This window comes from Eumetopias jubatus, unplaced genomic scaffold (genome assembly GCF_037043125.1).
Source record: "Eumetopias jubatus isolate StellerSeaLion01/CBP00866 unplaced genomic scaffold, mEumJub1_p1.0 scaffold_4, whole genome shotgun sequence".
Classification (NCBI taxonomy): Eukaryota; Metazoa; Chordata; class Mammalia; order Carnivora; family Otariidae; genus Eumetopias; species Eumetopias jubatus.
This window is the reverse complement of record NW_028274810.1, coordinates 12,161,934-12,182,911: the sequence shown is the minus strand read 5'-3', so window position 1 is coordinate 12,182,911 and position 20,978 is coordinate 12,161,934.

Genomic DNA, 20,978 nt, shown 5'->3' with positions numbered 1-20,978 from the left:
TATTTATTTATTTTGATTTTATTTATTTATTTGAGAGAGAGTGAGTGAGAGAGAGAGAGCACGACTGACAGAGGGAGAGGCAGGCTCCTCCCTGAGCAGGGAACCAGATGGGGGACTTGATCCCAGGACCCTGAGATCATGACCTGAGCTAAGGGTGATTCTTAACCAACTGAGCCACCCAGGTGCCCCAGTGATCACACCACTTTTGTCTACGCAAATCATTGACATTGACCCATTTGACAGGACCAGGCAGATTTGCGTCAGACGATTAGAGATCTCCCTTCAGGTTAACCTTAATACACTAATAAATAGTATTTGGGCAAGTTGTTCAATTAGCTAACACAGTAGCTATCTGTAGTGTCATTTAGTGAATAACAAAATTTACTGAAGGTATACTATGTTCTAGGTACTAACTGGGGATGAAACAGTGAACCAGAGAGATCAGATCCACACCTTCATGGAATTTACATTTTAGCTGATGAGACAAATGTAAACAAAAAGCAAACAATTTAGATAATTTTAGCTAAGTGCATTAGGAAAGTGAAACAGAACAACACGATAGGAATTGCTGAAGGGAGGCAGACAACTCGAGAAGGAGCTATAGCCGCATGAAGTCAGGGTGAAATAACAGCCAGGCAAGGACATAAGCAAGTACAAAGCCCTGCAGAGGGGATAAGCTTCAAGAAACAGGAAGGCTAGTATCCCTAGAGCCAATTGTGAATGGAAGCAAGCAGAGGAGAGGTAGACAGGAACCAGATCATTTCGGGTTTCAAAGTCCTAAATGTCTAAATGCAATGATGAGACGGATGAGAAGATACAACCCCCAGATAGCCCTTTAAGGAAATGCTATGTCCCCAGAAATGAAGAGTGTAGTCAGCAGACAGCCTGAAGCTGACAGCTGTCTCAGGGACTGCCTTATTTGTAGAGAGGCTTGCTGTCTGAGGACATATGCCGCTTAGAGCAGACCACATCTGTGACCGAGTGAGCAGGGATATAAATGCTCACTCATTTTGATCTGGCACCAGAAAATTCTGACCAACAGTACTCAGTTCAGAGCTCCCTGATGGGTTGGCCCAAGCTTTATTGGGCCGGTATCACTTTCTTCCTCCGCCCAGTCCTGCTTCCTCACCTTTTCTTTCAGAGGTGTGAAACCCTGATAAACATCTCAGATCCCAAACTTGGTCTCCACATCTGTGGAGAACCCAACCTGTTACAAATGGGGAGCCACTGAAGGATTTTAAGCAAAGAATTCAAATCAAACGTCTGATTTAGTTCTTAGATCACTCCAGCTGCTGTACAGAGAATGGATTATGGGAGGTAAAAGTGAAAACAGTGGCCCAGGAAAAAAGATGGTGGTGGCCTCATCTAGGGGGGAGAAGAAGGTAGGGGAGAAGTGAGTGGATTTGGGACCGAACATAAAACTGATATAAAACTGGTTATAAAGCTGATAACCATAGTTCTTCCCAAGCGCTTTGATCAAATGTCTTGCTAGAAATAAATTTAGTTGGTCTTTGTATTTCTTTAGCCTACCTGTCCAGCCTTCATTTTGCGTGAGGAAATAGCCACAGGGCGCCTGGCTGGCCCAGTTGGAAGAGTGTGTGACTCTTGTCAGGGTTGTGAGTTTGAGCCCCACGCTGGGTGTAGAGATTACTTAAATGAATAAAAACTTAAAAAAAAAAGGAGGGGTGCCTGGGTGGCTCCGTCATTAAGCATCTGCCTTCGGCTCAGGTCATGATCCCAGGTCCTGGGATCGAGCTCCGCTTCAGGCTCCCTGCTCAGTGGGGAGCCTGTTTCTCCCTCTCCCTGTGCCCCTCCCCCTGCTTGTGCTCTCTCTCTGACAAATAAATAAATAAAATCTTAAAAAAAAAAAAAAAAGGAACTAGCCTGTGTGGTATGGCCCCTAGTTTCCTGGATAGTCTCACTCTTGTACTCACCTGTTTACTTTTCCAACCATGTCAGCTTTCTCTCCGTTCCTTTAGCGTGCCAAGTTTATTGCTGCCTCATGCATTTTTTACATGTGGTTTTTGGATTGTCTCTGTAGCACTCCCTACACTCTGCCCATCTACATCCTATTCATCCTTCAGGGCTCTGATTACATGTGCCTCCACACAGAGGATTTCTCTAGCATCGCCCCCTCCTGCAATGAGGCTAGTTCCTCTAATTATGCACTCACACAAATCCCTATGTCTTCTTTCATAGCACTTATCACAAGTTGTAATTATGCTGTAATTTTTGTTATTATTTATCTTCCTCAGTAGAGTTCCACAAGGGGCAGGAACATACCTGTTTTGTTTTCTGCTTCATCCTGAGTGCCTTGCACAGTAACTAGGACCAAGGAGGTGCACAATAAATATTTGTTCAATGAATGAACTTGCCCTTAGTGGATCCATGTTGGTGCCTAGAGTCAATTCCTTTAAGCACTCGGTTTTGTTTTTTTTTTTTAAATATTTATTTTAGAGAGAGAGCATGAGCGGGGGGTCGGGGTAGGGGGGCAGAGGGAGAGGGAGATAGAATCTCAAGCAGACTCTGCACTGAGCACAGAGCCCAATGAGGGCTTGATCTCATGCCCCTGAGATCATGACCTGAGCCAAAACCAAGAGTTGGACGCTTGACCAACTGTACCACCCAGGTGCCCCAATTCCTTTAAGTGCTCTTTTTTTTTTTTGAAAGATTTATTTATTTATTTGAAAGAGAGAGAGAATGAGAGAGAGAGCGAGCACATGAGAGGGGGGAGAGACAGAGGGAGAAGCAGACTCCCTGCTGAGCAGGGAGCCCGATGTGGGACTCGATCCTGGGACTCCAGGATCATGACCTGAGCCGAAGGCAGTCGCTTAACCAACTGAGCCACCCAGGCGCCCCCTTTAAGTGCTCTTAAAATGTCTTTTAGTAATCCATACCAAAATCTCCCAGGGATCACTGAAGATTTTCAGACTATGGTTTTTAGGATCTCATTTTTTTTCTACACACACCAAAAAAACCACTTTTTTTTTTTTAAGGATTTTAATTATTTATTTGACAGAGAGACACACAGCAAGAGAGGAAACACAAGGAGAGGGAGTGGGAGAGGGAGAAGCAGGCTTCCCGCTGATCAGGGAGCCCAATGCGGGGCTCGATCCCAGGACCCTGGGATCATGACCTGAGCCAAAGCAGACACTTAATGACTGAGCCACACAGGCACCCCCAAAAAACACTTTTTTGAGTAAAGATTAGTTACTATATTATATGGAGCTAATTTTAAAATAGTACCAAATAGTTATAATGAAAAAAATAATAATAACCCTGCTTTATTCCCCAGTCTTACTCTCTAGATAGGCAACTACTTTAAACTAAGCAGGTTTGACCAATCTTCTCTCTTTAAAATAAGTCCTTATTCACACTTGAAAATCAATACATCTCACCTTCCGACACTTCTCCCACTGTCAAAATAATTTTTAAGTTTTCATTTGTGGTTTGTCATCACACTGGCAATTTCTTTCACCATCTTTCAGTATTTGGGAGTAGGAATCTTGCTTTGTTAAAAGGCAGAATATCTCATATTATCTCACCTCAGTGGAACTTCAAATTTCTTACCTGTTTGTTCTTCCCTTCCGGCATGAAAATTATCTTTTTTTTTTAAGATTTTATTTATTTATTTGACAGAGAGAGAGAGAGAGAGAGAGCACAAGCAGGGGGAGCAGCAGGCAGAGGGAGAAGCAGGCTCCCAGGGAGCCCGACACAGGGCTCTACCCCACAATCCCGGGACCATGACCTGAGCTGAAGGCAGACGCTTAACCAATGGAGCCACCCAGGCGTCCCTCTCTTTTCTTTTTTTCAATGGGATATAATTCAGATACCATAAAATTCACCTTTTAAGAAAGGTATCTTGGGTGCCTGGGTGGCTCAGTTGGTTAAGCGACTGCCTTCGGCTCAGGTCATGATCCTGGGGTCCCGGGATCGAGTCCCGCATCGGGCTCCCTGCTCAGCAGGGAGTCTGCTTCTCCCTCTGACCTTCCTCCATCTCATGCTCTCTCTCTACCATTCTCTCTCTCAATAAATAAATAAAAATCTTTAAAAAAAAAAAAAAGAAAGGTATCTTTCTTAAAGAAGATGGAAAGAAAAGCAGACCTTCCCTGGTTTATCAGCAGACATGCTATTGCTTTCTAGAAGCAATGTCTCCTACCCTCCTTAAAGGATGGCTGTGGGTTCCAAAGCTAAGGTAAGGAGGGAAGGCAGTAGTGAAGGTAGAATTCAATGTGGACTGATTCTTTACATAGTTTGGAGTGTTACGCTACCCAGGTCCAGTTTAAGAGCCCCTTGTGCTCTAGGCATTGCTACCTTTGGAGATCCTTTGTAGTATCCTAAATACGTATTAAAATATACAATCGCATTCAAAATCAAATATCAAAATTCAGGGTGCCTGGGTGGCTCCGTTGGTTAAGCGTCTGCCTTCAGCTCAGGTCTTGATCCCAGTGTCCTGGGTTAGAGCCCCATGTTGGGCTCCCTGCTCACCAGGGAGTCTGCTTCTCCCTCTGCCTCTCCCTCTGCCCTTTCTCATGTACTCTCTCGCTCACTCTTTCAAATAAATAAATAAAAATCTTTAAAAAAAATCAAAATTCACTGTAAGAATGTTTATAGAATTTTGTATGATTTTTCTTTTGAAATTATTAAGCTATGAGCAAGTAATGTTTAATATGTATTTGGTTATCACTTCTCAAGAATTATCATACAATCTTGTGAATTTGTATAGAATAAAATAAAATTTAACGTTCAAATACTGTTCTTTTTTTTCTTTGTTAATATACAGTGTTATCTTAGTTTCAGGTGTACAATATCGTGATTTAACACTTCCATACATCACCCAGTGCTTACCACGAGAAGGGCCCTCCTTAATCCCCATCACCTATTTCACCCATCCCCTATTCTCCTCCCCTGTGGTAACCATCAGTTCGTTCTCTATAGTTAAGAGTCTGTTTCTTTCTTTCTTTTTTTTTTTGAGATTTTATTTTTGAATAATCTCCACACCGAGTGTGAGGCTCAAACCCACAACCCCAAGATCAAGAGCCCCATGCTCCACTGACTGAGCCAGCCAGGCTCCCAAGAGTGTTTCTTGTTTTGTCTCTTTCTCTCTCTTTAACCCTCAGATACTTTTCAAATGTAATAAACTTCTTTTCAATGTTAATTACATAATTAATGAACTTCATATGTTACATATGTAGACATTTAATTGTTTTATTTCCAGAAAACTGATGGTGCACAAAAATAACTTTTGTTTTAGATGGCAGTATTTTTTAAATTATGTGGTAAACAAATCAACCAATCCAGAAAAGTATAAATAGAAAAGTGAAGTCCTCTTATCAGTCATTCCCTTTTTCTAGAGTCTACAGACAGCCACTGTTGAGTGGGTCTTGTATGTCCTTCCAGAAAATTTGCATACATATCCCAGCATGAAATATCTACAAAAATACACAAATAGTATTGCATTATATATATTGTTACACATCACGCTATTTTTACTTTATAGATACTGTGGGAGTTTTTTCATATGTATAGATTTATCTCATCATTTTCAAATGTTGCAGAACATTCCACAAGATGAACTATAACGTATTGAGCCAGGTGCCCTATAAACATAACTTTTAAAAAATGTTTATCTTTTTTAGGGTAGTGGCATTGTGGGTGACTTTTTTTTTGCCTATTACGTAGAACTGTATTAATGTTGTTATACTGGTCACATAATTAAAATTTTAAAAAATTTGGGCGCCTGGGTGGCTCAGATGGTTAAGCATCTGCCTTCAGCTCAGGTCATGATCCCAGAGTCCTGGGATCGGGTCCCACATCGGGCTCCCTGCTCCTTGGGAGCCTGTTTCTCTTTCTGCCTCTCTCTCTCTCTCTCTCTGTCTCTCATGAATTAATAAATTTTTAAAAAAATCTTAAAAAATTTTTTTTTAATTTATTAAACATGGGATGCCTGGGTGGCTCAGTCGGTTGAGCATCTGCCATCGGCTCAGGTCATGATCCCAGGATCCTTGCTCAGTGGGGATCCTGCTTCTCCCTCTCCTGCTCCCCTTGCTTGTGCTTTCTCTCTCCCTCTCTGTCAAATAAATGAATAAAATCTTTTAAAAAATGAATAAAAAATAAAAATTTATTAAACAAAAAAAAGAACCATCCCTTAGGGTGTGATTTGCAGTAACAAATTGAATAGGAGACTCTGGATGTCAGTAAAGACTGAGAAGGGGCATTTGAAACCACCTATTCAGGAGTAGATAATGCCCCCTAATTACATTTTCAAGAGAGACCAAAACCAAATTATTGGAAGTTAAGAGCCAAAGATAACTGTGAGTGGAGATAATTCGTTAAAGGAGTTTGACAAAGAAGGACAGAAACAGGACAGAACCTTTAGCAGCAAGATTGGGCAAAGGCTTTGTTCTGAGTTGGAAAGATACAGACAAAACAGGTGTAAGCCCTGTGTCCTTAGCTATTTCAATTGCAAGCCTGAGGAAGACCTGATTAACAGTGGAAAGTTGATAGAGGGCTTCTTCACCTTTCTTGTTGTCATTTTACTTTGAAAAACGGGAAGACTCTTAACAATAGAGAACAAACTGAGGGTTGATGGAGAGAGGTGGGTGGGGCTGGGCTAAATGGGTGATGGGTATTAAGGAGGGCACTTGAGATGAGCCTTGCATGTTGTACATAACTGATGAATCACTAAATTCTACTCCTAAAACTATTACACTATATGTCAACTAACTAGAATTCAAATAAAAATTGAAACAAAACCAAGAAGAAGAAAAAGGGAGCAGAGGGTAAGGGTCTTCATAAATTATGCTCTTGAGAGGTCAGTGGCAGGGCATTAGGAAGGGGAGGAAGCCATTTGATTGATATATTCCTCACATTTCACCCGTAAGCAAAATCTAGTTTGTGTCAAGCTGGCTCTTCTAGAAAATGTGGGGCTGTAGGGAAAATGTATCACATTTAAAATCCTAAAATTAGATTTGCCTTAGTGAGGGCCCCTCAGGGCTTCCCCAGATGAGTGTGTGTTTTGAGGATGAGAATGGGGAGAACAAAATAACCAGAGAAAATAATTGTTAGGCTGATTAACAGAAAGACTGTTAGGCAAAAGCACTGAGTTTGACCATTGCCCTTTACCTGTGTAGTTCTGGAAGTAATATCCCCATCTTTGCTTTAGTGGGAGGATTAACACTCACTGGGGGGAATTTCCTGCTAGTTTGAAGGGGAAGGTGATACCAGGCTAGTGGAGATGTATTTTGTACAAGGCATCGGATCTTTCCACACTTGTCATCACACCGTGTGAACAGCACTCTCTTCTAATACCCAGAACCCTCTGTGCCGAGGCTGAATCAAGGTCTCTGGATACCCTATGCTGGTCAGGCTGTCTGGGAGGGCAGAGGAGGGAGGGTAAGTGACTTCTCACATTATATCTTTTGTATCTTTTGAATTTTGTATTGTGAACATGTATCATTTTATTTAAAAAAATATTAAGTTGTTGTTTTAAAGACTTGATTAAGGCTGGGAAGGAAAATTGAAGGCTTTGTTCCCTCTGGTCAGTATAGGCTCCTGGATTTGCTCCGTTTCATAACCTACTTGTTCCTCTCATTTGTGACTTCATAGTGTGACCTTTTAGTTTAAGTACCTCTCCCTGCGAACCACACCCCCAGCCCGGGTTATCTAATCTAATCTAAACAGGTCAATTCGTATGTGACATCTCATTTTCTTCCACCCCATTTTTTGTTTCCCATCAGCAAACAAAACATCTTGTTAAACACAGACTATCTACCTCAAGTTTGAGATCAGAGTTACAGTCAGATGCCAGCCCTGCTATTTACTAGCTATGTGACCTTCTGCAGGGCACATAAAATGTTCTGGGATTCGGTTTCCTCATGTGGGGCTGTGGACGGTGCGCCCACTAGATCAGGGGTCAAAGCGGGTGGGTTCAACTTCTGGTTCTGCCACTTTGTTGATTTGTGCCCCCAGACATGCTGCCTGACCTGTGAGCTTTAGGGTCTCTGAAATGGGGACAAATCTTACTTTTGAGAGTAAGGGAGGTTGTAAAAGTGAGGTAAGAGATGCGAGGTGGCTGGCGTCTAGGACACAGGGTCTCTCGAACCATATTAGTATCTTTTTCTTCATCTTCACTTCCTTCGCTCTGTTTCTTTAAATGATTATTATTATTTTTAAAGATTTTATTTATTTGAAAGAGCGAGAGAGGGGATGCAAGCAGGGGGGAGGTGGAGGGGGAGAGGGAGAAGCAGACTCCCCACTGAGCAGGGAGCCTCATGTAGGACTCGATCCCAAGACCCTGGGATCATGACCTGAGCCAAAGGCAGACGCTTAACCAACTGAGCCACCCCGGCACCCCTCTCTGCTTTTAAAAAAAAATTTTTTGTGTGTGTTTTAATTCAGATCCCCAGTGTGTTATTCAGATCCCTTGCCTCTCATAGGGCTTTATAAACTGCAAAGCAGAAACAGAATATGTGGTTGTTTTTACACGAGGCAGACAGACACAGGGCCCCAGGCTGTGAATTTCTCTGACCTCTCTAAACTATGCTTGAATTCCAGAGGAGAGCTCTGTTTTTCTAGGTGGAAGTTAGGTAAACTTTTTCAGGAGCACACCCCAGGCAACAGGCTGGGAGCTGGGGACTACCTTCAGGAAGTCCTTTTCATCATTTGCAGGAGGCTCAGCATCATGGAGCCACCTGGGTGCTGGCTCACTGCCTCTGGATGACAAACTGCTCAGGCTTTTGAGGTGCTTTTTTTTTTTTAATAAAAGTCATCTCTACATCCAACGTGGGGCTCCAACTCATGACCCTGAGATCAAGAGTCACACGCTCTACTGACTGAGCTAGCCAGGCGCCCCTTAAAGTGCACTATTAAAAACCTATCCATACACAGAAGACAGACTGATAGGGGTGATGATGTTAATGATACTAATAATAGTAATAATAAACCACACCGGCTGCTCACTATGTATACTATGCTCTGGGAGAAGTCAGAATGCTTTCAGCCCAGTACTTGATTATTAAAGATTTTATTGCATTTCTATCTCCTCTGAGGTTTTACTCCTACAGGCACATCTAGGTAGGTGTAAAATAAAAGTTCTAAACCAGGGGCACCTGGGTGGCTCAGTCAGTTAAATGTCTGCCTTTAGCTCAGGTCATGATCCCAGCATGCTGGGATAGGGTCCCAAATCAAGTCCCCCCCCCAACATCATATGGGCTCCCTGCTCAGTGGGGAGTCTGCTCTTCCCTCTCCCTCCGCCCCTCCCCCGCTTGTGCTCTCTCTCTTGCTCTCTCTCTCTCAAATAAATAAATATTTAAAAAAAAAAGTTCTAAACCAGACACACTAAAAGAAGCGAAGAGAGAAGACAGTTAAGCTAAAAGTTGGCAATCTTGTCATTTTAACTAGTTTGGACCTGAGCCAGAGGTACAGGTGGAAGTTTAGAAAAGTCATTAAGACACTTGGCCCTGCCACTCAGTGGATTTGTAATCTTTATTAAACAAGCAATTCTCCCTGGGCCTCAGTTTCCCTATCTAGAATTGAGGAAAATTGGTGAAATCATATCTAATTCTTCGTAGCTCTAACTTTCCTAGACCAGATGCTTACACATTCAAATTCTTCCTTGTCACTGGGTCCTCTTCAGTGGACAACGGGGAGGAAAGAAGGCTTCCCTATCTGATAGAGCAGCTAGCACTTGCCGGGCACTGTGGGAGGGATCTTGCATACATTAGCATACATTAATGTATATACATTAACTCATGGGACAGTGGTGCTGTCTTAATTTGACTAGTGGTCTTCAGAAGGGGGGGGTGGGCACATCCACCAGTGCTGTCATCACAAGGTTCTCTCATTCTATCTTATTCAGAAAACAAGGAAGTAGGTATTCCATAGACAGAAATGGATAGATGGAAGTATATATACATATAAAATCACTACAAATAGTTTATACATACATAAATTACATATTGATGTGTGGCACAGAATTTGAATTTTACATGAGGGATGCAACATTTAAAAAAAGAAAGAGTTGACGTTATCCCAGACACTGGAAGTAAAATCGCAATTACCCCACCCAACAGATGCTTTACTTGGAGGGAATTGAGAGCCCATAATATGCTTAAATCAAGTTTCACATAGAAATCACAGGTGAGCTGTTTCTCAATCCATTATTTCCTTCCTTCCCCAGTTTAAAAAAAAAAATTACACATGCAATTCCCTAAATCATTCTCACTGTGAAAGAGCCCCACAATGCAGAGTCAAGAGCCCTGCAGTCATTCCCACGGCCCTCCTCTCACCCCTAGCCGCCCTGACCTCTCACCAGAGGGAACCCAAATGATCATTTTGCTGTGTATTCTGCCCACTTTCAAATTAAAATTTCATTATTGCTATCCTTCAGCTGTTGCCTTAAGGAAAAAGAGCCTGGAAAGAGGAGAAAGTGGGATTCGGTAACCTACAAAATATTTTAGGCAGGACCCTTTTCAAAACGCAACGGGCAGAACTGGAGGTCGAAAGACGTGTGGTTTCCAGTGCAGGGCATCTGGCCACCTCCACCTTGGTAAATACTCTGACTGGCTCTGGCCCTGGCCTGCCTGCCAGACAGCCAGACACAGGAAACCTGACAAATCACTAGCATCCTTTGCTTCTTTATTTTTATTCTTCATACTCCTCAGTCTCCTGTCCCCTGGTAATGGCTGGGAATCGGAGGTTCTCTTACACACAGTAGCAAGGGCATACTTTCTCTCCTTCTCCTTCCTTTCTAAAGGACAATGTCAAGGACATGTCCAGGCCAGGTCAGAGAATGTTACATCAGAGATACTGCTGCTATATTTACCCCCACTTGCCTTTCAAGCAAAGCAATTTATATGATGAAAAACAGCAGAGACAGGCTGTCCTGGGGTATCTTTAGAGAAGAAAAACACAGAATTTTAAAGCTGTGTATGATTTTATGTTGCAGTACATTTCTCTCGGGGCAAAATTTCTTTCCCTCTTTCTTTTCACTTTTTAAAATTCTGAGGACAGAGTTAAAGAGACTTATTACTTCACCCCAGGCCTAGAGACCAACAGTTGCTACTCAGGGTTTAATCCATTCCAGGCTGTCACTATAGCCTTGAGACAAGAGAGACTAAACAGAATGACAAGCAGAATCACCACTGGATTTGCTTTGCTATGGAAGTTTCCATATTGGCCTCTGTCGCACTCTCACCCCCAACCCCCTCTGTACTAATTATGTTTATTCTCCAGGCCTCAGTTTCCTGCTCAGTAAAATAGGAAGACTCAATTCTGTTTCACTTGGAGGAGGGTCATTAGGGGAATAAATATGAAGAGGGTCTTGAAGTGGGAAAAAAGGGTTATTCAGCTCTGATTCAATTCAGCAGTTGCTTCTTGAGTACTTACTAAGTACTGGCAGAGGGAACCACCCAGTCAGACACTGTACCTACCCTTAAAGAGTTAACAATTTGATAGCTGGTAGAAAACCAAATTTACAAAGAAACTTCCATGCCCCAGTTTCAGAGGAGAAAATGCTGGGGGAATTGGGAGAGGGTTTAGGGGAAGCTGCTAAGGGAGGGGTGGCATTTGAAATGGGAGGGAACAAGACAACATTCCTGAGAGAGAATAAAGAATAAAGGAGGGCGCCTGGGTGGCTCAGTTGGTTGAGCGACTGCCTTCGGCTCAGGTCATGATCCTGGAGTCCCTGGATCAAGTCCCGCATCGGGCTCCCTGCTCGGCGGGGAGTCTGCTTCTCCCTCTGACCCTCCCCCCATCTCATGTGCTTTCTCTCTCATTCTCTCTGTCTCTCAAATAAATAAATAAAATCTTTAAAAAAAAAAAAAGAATAAAGGAAGGGGCCGCACCTGGCTGGCTGAGTCGATGGAGCATTCTACTATTGATCTTTGGGGTTGTAAGTTTGAGCCCCACGTTAGGTGTAGAGATTACGTAAAGTCTTAAAAAAAAAAAAAGAATAAGAATAAGGAGAAGGAGAAGAAGAAAGGAAGTCACAGAGGAACCAGAGCTCAGGATGAGCTCAGGGGACAATGAGTACGCAGCCTGGCACATGACAGGGAGCACGGACAATAAATAAGCTGGGTTCACACTGGAGAGGCTACAAAGTCTGTGCTTAATCCCGTAGGTGTCACAGATTTTGTAGAGGAGTGACATGATTGGAGTAGTGCTTCAGGGCAATTACCACGGCAGCTGGTGGGGGGGATGGGGCAGCTTGGAGGGATAAGGGGAGTGCGTGCTCCAGTGGGGTGAGGGCAGAGCACGGCCAGGAGATCCTTGCTCCTGGACCCGTCACCTGCCCTGAATCTGAGTCCAATGCTGCTAAAGGAAGGACTTTCCTCCTAAGCACTTACACATTCAACAGTTAGACTTAGCCAAATCTAGTTTTGGTGGGCCTCTTTTCCAAGCTGACTCCTGGCTGCCCATGAGAGCATGAACTTCCTGCAAACGGGGCCTTTGTTCTGTTCTTCACGCTCCTCTCTGCACCAGCAAACTGATGCCCTCTACACTGTTGTCAGCGGGAGCCCTCAGGGCCAAAAGATTGCTGCTTGGCCTTCAAACCCAGACTGCAATTTCCCTCTGTTTCCCCAAAACATCCAACTAGTTCAGGGTGAAAAAGGAAATGGTAGGCAGATGGGGGAGGAGGGGATGTCCTGTGTCCCGGCAAAAGACTAATTTGGGTTATGGTCCTTTGAAAAAATCCAAAGACCACGTTCGTTGAGCAGTAATTATAGTGTCAGGCATCCTGCACTTCAAACTCATCACTCCATGACATCCAGTTGGCAAGCCTACGGGATGGTTACCATTATTTCACAGATGAGAAAACTGACGCACAGAGTTCAATAGTTTGGTCATTAAGTCCTAACAAGGGACAGAGGGAGCATTTGAACAGTGTCTCTCTGCTGTCAAAGTCCATTATCTTAGGGGCGCCTGGGGGGCTCAGTTGGTTAAACATTTGACTCTTGATCTCAGCTCAGGTCTTGATCTCAGGGTCACGAATTCCAGCCCTGCATTGGGGGCTGGGATGTGGAGACTACTTAATAAGAGAAAATAAGAATTAAAAAAAAAAGTCCATTACTTTAACCACTGTGGTCTATTGGTCCTTCTGCATTATGGACCTAGATACCCAGGTCAGCGTTTCTTCAAGATTGCGATCTGTACCCTTCTCCTCCACACAATGTCCCTGTTACTTGAATGTTTACTGAGGAGTTGATCCCTTTGGATTAAAGACTTTGTTAGTGGAGATTACATTGCAAAGACCTAACCTTTCACTGTTACATAGCTCTCAGGGGTAGATCTCAGTGCTTTGAAAGATTTTAACCTGCCAGATAAATACCCTTTATTGATTAATTCCATTTCCCATAAGACAATCAGGTCTATTACACTGAGTTGACGGGACACCAGATTAAAACAAAGGAATCTGAGTAGCCTAAAAAGAATTGACAATTTCTATTAGCTTCTGAAATGGAGAAAACAGCTCTCAGACCCCTTTGGACCCTTCAGGGTAATGGGGGTGGGGTGGGGGAGTAAAATTTTGGCCTGGACCCCTGTTGGGAAACCCTGCTCCTACCTTCTATGGTAGAATGCATTTTAGAGAGCTCTGTTTGATGGTCAGGGAAGAGAGCAGAGCCCCTGAGGAACGAGGGAGAGAAGAAGGGATGGTGAGAGAGAGAGTCAGAGCACCTTTCTGGTGATTCTCCTGCCTTAAGTATGCTTGTAGCTTGTAGCTAATTAACTAAATTAGAGCCAGCCTTGGTTCATTTGGGAAGGCATCCATGGAAAGATCATGGATTCTGAAGAGAGGCACATGTGGACTTTTTCTCACCACCTTGCCTAACTTCTGAATCCCATGGAATAAAATAATTACTTTTTAGGATTATTGTATATGAGATAGGATATGTTTTCAAAAAATCCTGGTATCGGAGTGCCTCGGTGGCTGAGTTGGTTAATCCTCTGCCTTCAGCTCAGGTCATGATCCTGGGATCGAGCCCCTCTTCAGACTCCCTGCGCAGTGGGGAATCTGCTTCTCCCTCTCCCTCTGCCCCTCCCCCTGCATGTGCATACTCTCTCTCTCTCTCTAATAAATAAATAAATAAAATATTTTTAAAAAACCCTGATATGGGCGCGTGGGTGGCTCAGCAGGTAAGTGCTGCCTTCCCCTCTGGTCATGATCCTGGAGTCTCGGGATTGAGCCCCATGTCAGCCTTCCTGCTCATCATGGAGTCTGCTTCTCCCTCTGCCCTTGCCCACTTGTGCTCTCTTTCTCTCTTGCTCACTCTCAAATAAATAAAATCTTTCAATAAATAAATAAAGTCCTGATATTAATAGGCATTGAATAAAGGCCAGTTAGTAAAAATCTTGAGAACTACCAGGAGCGCCTGGGTGCCTCAGTCGTTAAGCGTCTGCCTTTAGCTCAGGTCATGCATGATCCGAGGGTCCTGGGATCGAGCCTCGCATCGGGCTCCCTCTCCATGGGAAGCCTGCTTCTCCCTCTCCCACCCCCCCCCCGCTTGTGTTCCCTCTCTCACTGTGTCTCTTTTTGTCAAATAAATAAATAAAATCTTCAAAAAAAAGTCTTGAGAACTACCATTTTGTACTGATTTAAGAGGTTTCAGAATCAGACAACTTGTATAATTCAGACTTTCTTATGAATTTCAAGTCTATTATCACTAAGAAGTAGTGGTTGAAATAAACTAGAAAGACCTCAGATATTTTTAGTAGACGAATGGCCAGCCAAACAGAAGAGCAAGACCTTAATGAATTTGCTGATCCTCAGGAAGACAGAATGCTGAGGAAGCCGCCAAATCGTCAGAATTTTTCATGCAGCTTTTCTAACACCGTCTGGATTGGTTGTAGGCTGAGAAATAATTATTTTCCACATGAAGATCACCAAGGACATACTAAGTAGCATTATTTCAAGTTAGATCTTGAGACATAATTTTTGTTTATTCCTGTGTGTAGAGTCCTTCTTCCAAGATCTGCTGGGTTGGAGGCTTGATATTTCGAGGGTCTAGTTTTAGCTCCTTAGCTTCTTCCTGACTTTCCTGTTTTGTTTTATCCCCTGACAAATGGCCTTATCTCTCCAATCTTTCCAGGGACTGTAGGGAGGAAGGCGAGGGGGGGAGGTTGTCTCTCTTACTATAAGTGCCTCTTAAGCCAGGCTTAAGTGGGGGGGGTTTGGGAAGGGGCTGGTTTTTAATTTTTTTTAAGCATCCTGAGTGGTGACAACATTCACAGAGTCAGTGGATATTCTTGTTGGATTTCTGGGTTCAAATAATTTCAGAAAGTGTAACTTAATATAAAACAACGTACCACCATTGTAACCATTTTAAAAATGCAAAGAATGAGCAAGGTAGGTGTGTGCCATCTGTCTTCTCTACTCCACATGAGGTTTGTCCCTTCAGAAACTGGTTTGGGCAGATAGGGGTTGTCCTATCTCTCTCCAGTTCAGGTGTATTCAGAGACAGGAATTGAAAATCAGTGTATGTTTAGCAGATTTCCCTAAAATTAGGAGCCCCACACATGAATGTTATGAAACAGCGAGACCACCCCCTGTTTCCGGCAGGGTCTCTCTGCCTGAGACCTCCTTCCCTTCTTCAACTGGTGGGAGTCAGCTCAGCCATCCCCTCCTCAGGGAAGCCTTTCTTATCACTTTTTTCTTCATTGGTCTGGGTTAAATACAGGCTTAAATTCCTTCTCATAAAGCCTTAACTTCTGTGTAGCATTGTAATGGACCACTCACAAGTTGATTGCTTTGCCAGAGTATATTTCTTAGGAGATTTTTTTTCCCCCCATCTATAGAAAGTATCACAAGATCTGGTATATAATAGGTATTTAATAATATCAGTTTGCTCGTGGAAGGAGAGAAGGAAAGAAGGAAGGAAGGAAAGGAAGGAAGGAAGGAAAGAAGGGAGAAAGGGAGAAAGGGAGGAAGGAAGGTCAAGGAAATCCCATCCATACCCCTCCTCACTCCCTCTACTCCACTTCTCCCTCCACCCTACCACCTACCCAGCTCTGCCTGATGAGAGGACCAGTCTACCTCAGTTACCATCAGGGAGCAGCAGTAGAGGTCCTTGAGCATAAAAAATTAAAAAAAAAAAAAAAAGCAAATGCATTTTGGGTTCCTAATTCACCCACGTTTCTCCATTTGCTAGGTGTCATTGGTCTGGCATCAAATAATTGAGATTGGCAGAGAGCCCACACAAAAACAGGCAGGATGTTTATGTGCCAAAATAGTATATTTTAAAAATCCTGTTCCAATCAAAGATTTTGTTCCAAGTGGAATCTAGCTCCATGCAGGAGAAGTTGAGAGTTCTAGCCCTGGTTTTGATGCTGGTGGTGACCCGGGGTCTTGCCTTTTATTTTAATTTGTTCATCTGTAAAATGAGTCTGTGTTTAAAAATGAGTTGTGAGCCATTAGTAGGTCGTGTTATCAGTTTATCGGGTTGCACCTGGCATTTTCAAATTGAAACCGTTGACCGGTTGTGGTAAGGTAAGGGTGGTTTCCTGAAACTTGGTCTGGTTATATTTTGTGCCTGTGGGTACTAGGTCAGGGTATAAAATGTACTTCTTACTGTGTTGGCACAGTCAAACATTTGGAAAGAATTGGGTTGGTGATAAATGAGGCCCTTCTAATCTTAGAGTGTGTGAATTTGGCAGGACTGCAGCGGACCCACCAAAAATAGAGGGAAAAGAGGGGCTGGCAAGAATTAAAGAGAGATCAATTGGGATAGCACTAAACAGGAGGTCAACTGCAGTCAGGAGAAGCCGACACAGAGCGCCAGAAAGGTAGCAAATAGAAATCCTTCAGAGAACTGTGCAGCTTGGCTCTTCCCCACCTTCCTTCCCGGTCTTAAGTCTCTGAACTGTCTGTTGCCTTTATTTTGTTGGTTGGGAAGAACATTGGCATTTTCTGGAGCTGTTCCCTCCAGCCCCACCCCTACCCTTCTCCTCCGGTTATGTATAACTCCCTTGTGCGCCTCCTCCCGACCCCATCCCGGTGTGCCCACCTCTGTGCACAGGCGCTGGGCCTAATCACTGCTGGGTGTCTGGCTCACACCTCTTTCTATTCATCTTTGGTGGTCTGCCGCATGTACCCTACACACTCTTGGAGCCAAGAAGCGTGTGTTGGAATGTGGGGTCTGGGGGCTGTGGATAAAGGGGTGGAATGTTCCTCTGCAAGAGCCCAAATCTTCCCAAGGAGGCAGATCAGTATAAATTAAAAACATATATTTTAATCCCAAACATTGTTTCAATTTACATTAAAAAAAGGCATAAGACTTTATTATTATTAGTTTTAGTCAAAGGAGATCCTGAGCTTTAAACATTGGAGAATCACTGCTCAGTAGAGTCAGCAGGGCCTCCCATTCCCCACCAACTCCAATCACCTGGCTCTGCTTCAAGGTGGCAAGGTCGGCAGCATGGGGGAGAGATGGAAATGTTCCCCTGAAACCCTGTTGCAGAGTGACTTATGGGAGAGGTTTGGGCCTCAGAGCAGGGACAATCCGATTTCTACAGTCCCTTCCAGTTATCAGATTCTTAATTTTTATGATTTAATGAACAAATGAGAAGTGATAGGAGATTTTAGCGGGTACCTACACTTCTGTGATTGGGGGAGTCGAGCTTGAGGACAAGGAGATAAAAGACCTTCGTGTACAGCCTAGGCCCCCTATTCTGGCTACAGATGCTCCTTGGACAGTGGTTAACACAAACCCATCAAAGAATGGACTGTTCTCAAGGCCCGTGTTGGGAAAAGATGTATGGACCATGCCTCTAGATTCTTTGACAAGCTTTGAGTCACCGCCAGAAAGCAGAGGTCTGGAGGCTAAATGCTAGCATTCCAGGGTTCTAGTCCTTGGCAACTGACCTATCAAATGACCTTTGACATCTGGCCTGACCTCTCAGTTTCTCATTCTTCCTTTTCTGTGGAGTATTCAGCGAAACAACAATGGATTCCATTGCCAAACATTTCTCAAGGTAACGTACATAAATTCAAAGTAGTGGTAGTAGTAGATAAAGAAGTAGAAATAGAAGAAGCAGTAAATATTACTGCCATCCTGTAACTTAGAGAACTGAGGCACGGAGGGGTTAAGTACCTTGCCCAAGGCTGTGCAGGTATTGGTGTACGTGACTGACTCTGCAACCGCCAGAGGCAATGTGACTGGAAGGTGACTAACTGGTATTGGTTGCTGGGAACTGGGGTAGAAGTTGCTGAAGGGGAAGACTGGTCCGACCCTGCCCTGGAGGAATCTTGAAGTGATTCTGAGTCACAGCCCTGTGAGGTCCCCCTCCGGAAATGACACTGACTGCAGCTATAATCCTCAAACATTTTTGCCCCTGTATCTTTTAAGAGAATTTTGGGAGAAAAACCATGTGCCCCCTTGGCACCTAACATTTTTTTGTCTTTAGTTCAAGAGTTGTAAAAGTTGTAAAACACAGTGACTGGCCTTTTGTAAATATTAATTAAACTATGAAATCACTCTTTTAAGTATATCTAAAGATTTCATATTAATATCAGTTACTTGATATTATCCTGATGGATTTAGCTAATTCATAATGGAACTCTCTAAATTGGAAGTGCCATATTGTTTCTTTTTTTTCTTTGAAATCATATTTCGATTCCTCTTCCATGTAATCTTAAGATAATTTAGTGATTGAAGGCATTTTATTGGTCCTCTACTATACATACTTTTCTGCAACAAAAATGCATAAATTAAAACTCATTTAAAAATATCTTTCCAGTGACAGAGGTTCTAATTGTTCAAAAATATTATGATTAGTAACATTTATCAAAACAATAGATTTACGGGGCACCTGGGAGGCTCAGTGAGTTGAGTCAGACTTTGGTTCAGGTCATGATCTCAGGGTCTTGGGATCGAGCCCTGCATCAGGCACCCTGCTCAGTGGGGAGCCTGCTTCTCCCTCTCCCCCACCCCTGCTTGTGCTCTCTTGTTCGCTCTCTCTCTCAAATATATAAATAAAATCTTTCCCAAAAAAACAGATTTATTACAAATGTTTATAATTAGTAAACATGGGTTCACTTCTTTTTTTTAAAAAAGATTTTGTTTATGTATTTATTTATTTGAGAGAGAGAGCACGAGCAGGAGGAGGAGCAGAGGGGGAGGGAGAGGGACAAGCAGACTCCACGCTGAGTGCAGAGCCCTACTCAGGGCTGGATCCCAGGACCCTGCGATTTTTTTTTTTTAAGATTTTATTTATTTAGGGGCACCTGGGTGGCTCAGTCGTTAAGCGTCTGCCTTCGGCTCAGGTCATGGTCCCAGGGTCCTGGGATCGAGTCCCACATCGGGCTCTCTGCTCCGCAGGAAGCCTGCCTCTCCCTCTCCCACTCCCCCTGCTTGTGTTTCCTCTCTCACTGTGTCTCTCTCTGTCAAATAAATAAATAAAATCTTAAAAAAAAAAAGATTTTATTTATTTATTTGAGCGCGCGAGAGAGACAGCATGAGTGGGGGGAGGGCAGAGGGAGAGGCCGAAGCAGACTCCCCACTGAGCAGAGTCCGATGCAGGGCTTGATCTCAGGACCCTGAAATCATGACCTGACCTGAAGTCCGATGGTTAACCAACTGAGCCACCCAGGCACCCCACTGGTTCACTTCTTAAGAAGTGAAATTTTATTGGGAATTTGTCTCTTAAGGAGATGGAAAGAATGGGGAAATGTTTATGTTTCCTTGATTAGATTAATTGTGGACTTGTCCCTTTACTGTCCCAGAGATTTTTGTACCTTAGAGCGATGCATCAGTTAGCAGGAATAGAGAAGAATGAGCAGTAAACTTTTCAGTGTGTGAAGTGGGAAGAAGGCAATTGAGGGACGGGGCGGGGGGGGCGGAAAGGAGGGAAAAGGAAATCAGGGCTGCAGATGCCCTCTGAGGCATGTCGGTTTAGGGAAGAATATGAATGGAAGCGGAGGCCCTGGAAATTGATTCCGTTGAAACTAACCACCATCCTGTAGCTTTTGCAAAGTTTCTGTGCATCGGAACCACCTGCGTATGAGCCGTATGAGCCCTGGGGGAGAAACTGGGCCAAGATGGCAGCAACCAAGCAGTGCTCTTTGTTCTCCATCCCAGGGATTTGCATGACCTACAGCCCCTCCTTCAAGGTCTTCCCGAGTCATTCTGGAGCCGCTGGGGGTGGCTTTCTTGTGCTCACAAGCTGGTCTTCTTCGCTCTTCTGTGGTTTCTGCCCATTTTGGTCCATCTTCTGAGCAGCAGACCTGCTGGCCCCTTAACTGCCAGAGCTAGTGTAGACAGTTCCATATGAGGAAACTGAGGTTTGGACCCCATACCCATAGGCTTTTACTGGCGCAAACAGTGGCTCTCTGGGGTGGGGGGAGTGTCCCCACCTTGACCAACCCAGCATCCCTCCCTGGGATGAGCGGGACTTGGCAGGGAAAGCACCTCCTGCTGATAGTTCTTACAGGGAGGGGCTGGGGGGAGGTCGGTGAAGCATATCATCCCATTTGGTCTCCCTTTTGGTTCTGGAATTGTGATAAATGCTCCAAGTGGGCCAAAGTACCAGGTGCTAGGAAAGGGGCCCCTGACCCCAGACTGTACTTTATATTTCAGCATTACCCCAATTTTCTTCACACCCAAGACTCAAATGGCTCCTTTTCTTGGCCTTCTAATTTGTCTCCTTGGTGAACTCATATTCACCCTTCAAATGTCAGTGTAACCCCTCCTTTCAGGATGCCTTCCCTTTTCTCTGAGGGCCTTGGGAGGTATTTGCTATCTCCGTGCACTTACTATCTTGGTACGTATCTCATACATATGTGTTAGTCTTTCTCTCTAGGTAAACTGTGGGCTCCTTGAGAACAACATCTAGCTTTATCAGAGACTATATACATCCCCAGTGTCTGCCATGGGGAGTGGACCAAGTAGGTGCTCAAAGGATGTTTGTGGAATTGAATGTCATGCCATGTGGACAAACTTAGAGGGAAAAAGGACAGTAAAGGCACACCACTGATTTTGGCC